Source organism: Prosopis cineraria, unplaced genomic scaffold (assembly GCF_029017545.1).
Source record: "Prosopis cineraria cultivar Desert tree isolate PC_DT_omini unplaced genomic scaffold, ASM2901754v1 PC11, whole genome shotgun sequence".
NCBI lineage: Eukaryota > Viridiplantae > Streptophyta > Magnoliopsida > Fabales > Fabaceae > Prosopis > Prosopis cineraria.
In genome coordinates this window covers 35778503-35785716 of record NW_026555342.1, presented here as the reverse complement: position 1 = coordinate 35785716, position 7214 = coordinate 35778503, and positions in this window count along the sequence as shown.

Below are 7214 nucleotides of genomic sequence, written 5' to 3'. Positions count from 1 at the left end.
ACTTTTTTTAGAAAAAAGAAAAAAACATAAATCCCCCTCCAATAACTCATGAGTAGTATGGCAAATTGGTCATTCTATCTAAAAAGTTGTGGAATAAGCTACAGTATAAGTGCTAAGACTTATTGTGAAGAAACATATAAATTACAATTAAGCATAGACCTAAAAACTCAATTGACCATTATACCCTCATTAGAAAAGAAATTAAGAGAGAATGACAGTTAAGTCTCAAGAGGACTAATTAATTATGTTAAATCCTAACCAATTTTAGAATGTCAATGAAGTATCTTAGTCATTTAATAGTAATAAGTCTAACATATCCAAAAATTGATAAGTTTAACTCATAATTTTGTAACTTTGTTGTAATGCATTTACAACAAAGTTGAAGAAATTTTAGCAAAGTTAAAAAATAAATAATAAAAAATGGAGAAATAGAGGATCTATTTATTTTATTAATAAATAGGCGATAGGTAAAGAATAAATAATAGAGTTAAATTTTTTAATATTAAATTTGATCATTTGTGTTTTATGTTAAAATCTGAAAAATAAGTTGTAAATTCATTACAATGAAATTGTAAAATTGGAAACCCAACTTTCAAATCCCTAGAGCTATTAGACTTAATACTTTTTAATATTAAAGATGAACATTTGCATTTTCTATTAAAATTAGGAAAACAAGTTGCAAATGCATTATAATAAAATTACAAAATAGTGAGCTGAACTTGCAAATTCTTGGAACGATTAAACTTAATATTTCTCAATATTAAATATGAACATTGATACTCCTTGTTAAAATTTAAAAAACAAGTTGCCAATGCATTATAATGAACAATTTGCCTTCACCATCTACGTGATTTCGTTCAACACTCATAATCAATGACCAGTAATATATGTCACAAGGAGGAAGATTTGTTCAATAATGCATGCAACAGCACCCTTATTAGAGGTCAACAGTTATTGAAAGTGATGTATCCAATAGTTTGCAGAGGTAGAACTACAAACAAAAAAGTTAGGAGGTTTTGGATGAATAGTGTGAGTAGTTTAAAGGGAGCAGAATGTAGAAATGGGAAGAAGAATTATGCAAAGGGAGTTATGGTGACTTGAGGAATGTAAGGAAGAGGAGTTTTAGAATTCAGCAAGACATGGCATAAAAGAAGGTGGCTTTATGTTTTTAATATTATATTATTGGTTTTAAAACTTTTCTAATATACCAAACAACTCTAAGGGTTATTTAGTTTTCCTTAAGGTATTATTTGTGTTAAATATGAAACATTGCCTGCTAAAGTGTCTAAGTAGGCCATAAAGTCACATGGGTTAAGTAATTGAAGAGTCAGGCCCAATCAACAATCTAAATAAAAGGACCAACCTCGATCTCAGTAGAAAATCTCGGCCAGATAAGCACGTCGAAATCCTACCTGTTGCAAACCCACCCCTTAGGCCGTTGGTACATAAAGTCACAATCCTAAACGATCCCGGATCACGCGGGAACATAATTGTTATGCCCAAGTATCTCGAAGGAACGAGCTAGTTGCTCAAAAATGGAATGCAGTGATAAAAGACCATGCCATGAATTTCGCAGATCATGAGTAAGGAATCCTTGATTATTTGCAAGAACGTTCCATATTCCAAGGGAGAGACTACCATTACTCTATCATTATAAATAGAGCACCAAATCGTAGAAAGGACACATGAACATCACTCTAAAGACTTGCACTTTGCACCATAGTTCTTACATTTATCAATTAGTTTTTATTTTCATTTTAAACTTGTAATCATTTACACTTTATAGCCTTTTAGTATTAATTAAACACTTGTTATATCAATTCTTGCATATCTTTTATATCCGAATAAACTGTGGTAAGAGAGCCCAAGAACCCTTTGTCATCAATTGAGACTCAACGTCTTTGGCGTGCTTGGTAATTTGTTATTCCTGACGAACAATTTTTAGCACAACTGGTGGGACCTATGTAACAACATGTCGAGAATAAGAAAGGACATAAAGATTGATGAGATAGGTGTTAGTTCTCATAAACTAAAAGAAAACTCTACTCTTGTGGGGTTAGAACCATTAATACCTAAAGCTGAGACGACTAGACATTGTGAGCACATAGTACCAATGTCAACAAATAGCAGCAGCACGAGCCCTAAGCCAATACCAAAAAGTGAACATGTAAATCTGCTAATTATATCCAATGGTCCAGTAGCAGAAGTGCTGTAAGAAATTCAAGACCACATAGATAGACAATTGGAGGAAAATCAGAAGTTCTTTGCTATCTCCTTAAAAAATTCAAAAATAGGGAAAAGGAAAGACAACAACTCATGATGCAGGCTTTGTACAACGAAATGAGGAATTCAACAGCATCATTAAGAGGGACACCTCTAGAAGCAAGCTCAAACTCAGGGCAGCATACAGGACAACAAGTAGGAGTTAATATAAACGCAGGCCCTTGGGGCCACACGACTATAAGGGACCATCCTAATCCCCACATTTTTACTAATATTAACCCCTCACTTATATTATTTACAGGAGCCTAGCATGAGTGACTTAAGGGGCATGAGAATAGTCCCAGAATATCAGAACAAATCGCTGAATTGATTGGTGAATATGGAAGCTTTGAGGGACACCATTCAGGACATATATGGACTGGGACTGAGGCTAATTGGCTGTCTTACTTTCTCAAAGCCTTACGCTAAATACATAAATAGATATAACCTATACCCTTGGGGCTACAAAATTCCTAATTTTACCTCGTTCTCAGGAGATGGTATGTAAAACTCTGTAAGCTCACCCAATGAGCTAGGGAAGTAGCAGATCAGTATTTGGTGAGGTTCTAAAAGCTGAGGAGCAGGTGACATGTGCCGCTTCTAGAAGTTGAGTTCATCAAACTGGCTCGAGCAAGTCTTTGTATAGAGCTAAGAAAAAAGTTCCAAGGGATGGAATTTAAGGACTTATATGAGTTCACAGCCAAGGTCTGTGGGTATGAGGAGTTGTTGAGGGAAGAAAACCATCATTGACAAACCACAGCAGGCACATACTTTGGTGACCTTAACGTAGCAGTTGCAAAATTAAAAAATACAGGCAACTACACATGCCTAACCTTGATAAGGAAGGCTAGGGAGACCCTTAAAAGGCCTAACTCAATATAGTATACCTTCGACAGTTTTAAAATAAAGGAAATCTTTGATTTCTTGCTCAAGGAGAAGTTCATCTCACTACCCAAAACCACAAGATCCCTTCCAAAGAAGAACAGAAAGGGAAAAAATATTACAAATACTATCACTCCTAGAGTTATAATACTAAGTCCTGTTGGGGCTTTAAGAATGTCATCTAAGATAGGATTAACAAAGGTATCTTGAAGTTTCCAAAAGCAGAGTCCATGGTTGTAGATGAGGACTTATTTCCTCCATTTGCCATGGTCAACATGGTAGAAATAAACTCTAATAGATGGCAAACTAAGAAGAACAATGATAGATGAAGAGGTGCACAACCTTGGAACATTTGGACTTAGGGGAAGCAAAACAAGAAAACACAAGAACAGTATGGGACCACTTGGAAGAACTTATGGGTTTGTCAGACTTCAATACAATAAGGCAAGACAAAAATTGACCTTTGGAATGGGACATTGGTCCAGAAGGACAGCGTATGAAGAGCCCAGACAAATCTATGGTGGTTTGGGACCGCCTAAGAAAACATAGGGGCAGGTTAGATTTCAAAAACTAGCATACCACAAGGCAAGATAGCAATCGACCCTCAGGGTGGGACATCAGTCCGAAGGAGTTACCTATAAAGGGCCCAAACAAGTCTAAAGTGGTCTGGGACCGCCTGGGAGAACCATCTGACAAGTTTAATTATTTCGTTAAATACTCAGCATCGCCAGGACTAGGGGAACCTTTCATAGGGACGCCTTCAAGATAGGATGTGAGCCCCAACGGAATGCTAGACTGCATTTGATATTAATGGCTATTTGTTCTATGCAAGGTCCCTAGACAACAGGAGTAATGTGTAAAACAGTGGTGTTACACTACTGGCCTCAGGCATGTTGGAAATTGTGCCCTAGAGCCAATCATTGTACTATGCACATTGTTATTTAATGAATTTCTCTTTTATTATCATAACAATTGCATGTTCAATATGATAAATGTATCCCTGGACAAACTATAGTGATTGTCCTAAATGTCCTTGGTCGGTCATTTTTGAGGGATCATAGATGAAACAAGACTAGTATGACTTTGATTAATTATAGCGATACAAATTAAAGTCATAGGCAATTAAAAGAGTACAAGGTGCTGGATTGACCCCTTATGAGAAAGCTGCATGGTACAAGTCATAAGCTTATCTCATATGTAACTATATCACTAAGCCCTTTAACCTGAGATCATCATGGATTCTTACATGATGACCACTGAACTTTGACCTAATCAAAAGTCACCTTTAACCGAGTGATCGTAAAGGCTATGATTGAGTTTAGTGATATTCATACAGAGGAATATGAGTGGTCAAAATGGAATTTGTCCCTTCACATTAAGTGAGAGATATTATTGGGCCTCTCGATGAGTAAGATTGAGAAAATGTATAGCCATACTACAATGAAAAGGGTTTTTCCATTGCTACTGTCAATCTACTTTAAGATTGAGAAAGTAATGGTCAGGTAAAGGAGAATGACAATTCCATATCTCATACTTGATCGAAATATCATGTGATAAAGGGGATGTGATATGGTTGCATGATAGATTACATTGGATCATCAATCCCCATGTAAATTGGGTAGTTGCAATGTCTTGCTAGAGGCCACTTGTAACTTGTGGGCTAATAGCATAATTAGCCCACTGCCAATTTCATATGGGCCTACAAGGTCGCACACAAGAACAGCCCAACTCAAGCTATAATGTTTAAGTTCGTTGAATCTGGAATATGTCTAGATTCAATGAATGTAATATAGGGTGAACTAATTATATATATATATATATATTTGAATATTTATTTGATAAATATTTAAATATATTTATATGAAATATAAAGTTCAAAATATAATTTTTTACATATATATTTTCAAAATATACATATATGTATATATATAAGATATATATATATATGTATATATCCATATATGTGTATATATATATATATTCATATATATAAAAAATATAATATGTATATGTAATATATATTATATTATAGTATATTATATTATCTTATATTATATTATGTTAGTTTTAAATTTAATTTTATATTATAGATTAAATTTAATCACTAACATGATAAGAGAGAATATCATATTAGTTTAATAATTTGAATTTATGATGTGATATTATGAATTAAATTTATGAGATAAATTTAATTAAATTTTTGTGGGCTTTTAAGTGGAAGACGAAAATCCTTATCTATATACTATATATAGATAAGGGTGTCCTTGATTAAGGAGGAGAGAGTCAGAAAAGTTCTGACGGCAAAAAAACTCTGAGAGCCACAAAACACCCTATAGAAAGGAAAGCTAACATTCAAAGAAGAACGGACGCTGAGAGTGTTAGTACGCTGTTTGTGTGGATACCAATAGAGAGAGCAGATCTATGCTATCAGCTCTTAAGATCCAAACTCTTAAAGAGAACGTGCGCCAAGTTTGAAGAATTAAAAGCTAACTCTTCTATTCACCTTGACTTAAACGAGTTCGTTCGGTCCATATTAGGATAGGGACTTTAGAATTTTAATCTTTCACTGCGCTTCCTTATCCAACAAGGCATGCACTTCTCCAGCTCGAAAGACCTAAATCCTTTATTCACATCCATGCCTTATTATGGGGTTAGTGAAGAGATATGAGAGGTTGACTATATTAAATTTAAAATTCTTATTTTCAAATGCAAGCAGGTTGACGTTAAAAATGATTTTTATCAAGATAGGATGGGATTTACATTGGTCAACTTGAATACTTTAAGTTTTAGCGATGAACCTTTTTTTATGGCAGACCAAGCGAAACAAGTGTTTTATGTCGCGGATCCGAGAAGTGAAACATGGACAGTAGTTCTTGAAGGAAAAAGGGAGGTTAATATTGATGAGAAGGATTGCTCAAATTTTAACATTTTCGAGACTCCTTCTTTCTTAGTAGGATCTAGAAGATGAAATGAATGACGAACATGGCATAAAAGATGATCACCATGAAGGGATATGGGAGAATATTACTATTTAAAAATATGTTAAAAGTTAGTTATTTATTTAGAATATGTATGATTTATTAAAGTGGTTATTTCTTGTGTTTTATTCATACTAGAACATGCTTTATTTATTAGTTATATCACTGATGATTTTTACTTATTGTCTAAATAGGAACATGAAGGATCGGAGCATTAATCAGGACCAACTTGACCCTTCTACTCTGATTGTGTCTACTAGTGGTGATGATAGTGTGCCTATTCGTTCCCAAACTGTGGGTAGTAGCTAGTCTACATGATCTAGGAAACCTAGAAGTGGCACAAGATTAAGAGAGTTGGCTCTGAGTTGGAGTATAGGTGAGAAGATTTCGATCTAGTTTTGATGACAATTGGAAGCTAATTGAGCCTAATAGGGCTAAGTTTATTAGTTTTTTAAGCCTCCAAGCTCGCAGCAAGCTAAGTATATTGGTACCCATATAAGACGATGGGTTAGAATGAGTGAAGAAACAGATATGGGAAGCCATCAATGTATGAAAAACTTACTTTTATCACTTATTATTACTATTTATTACTAATTATTGTCACTATATCACTAACTATATCAATGACATGTATTGCAAGTCACATACAGTGTCCCTACCAATATGGACTTTAAGCATAGGTTGATGACTTGGGCCTGTTATCATTAAAGGGGTTTCAAGACATCACCAGCTGAGAGATTTGTGTATATTGAGGTGCCAAAAGAACAATTGTGGCCTAATCCTTGTACACAATACATGTTTCTCAATGTAGCTACTTTTGAAGAATTCATTAAACTTCACACTATGTCAGATGCTCTAGTAAGTTAGTTTATTATAATATATTATTTTTTATATATTTTAGATATATATCATTATCTTTATTAGATAATGAATATTTTATAATTCTAATTCACAAGAAAGGAGGAGAAAGGCACAAGAAGTTGGAAGGAAGAATAATTGCCCCTGAACAAAGTCTCATAGTGGTTATGTGTTGGTCGATAAGGAATTGATAGACACTAAGAGGAGGAAGAGAGAAGAACAAGCTCAATCAGA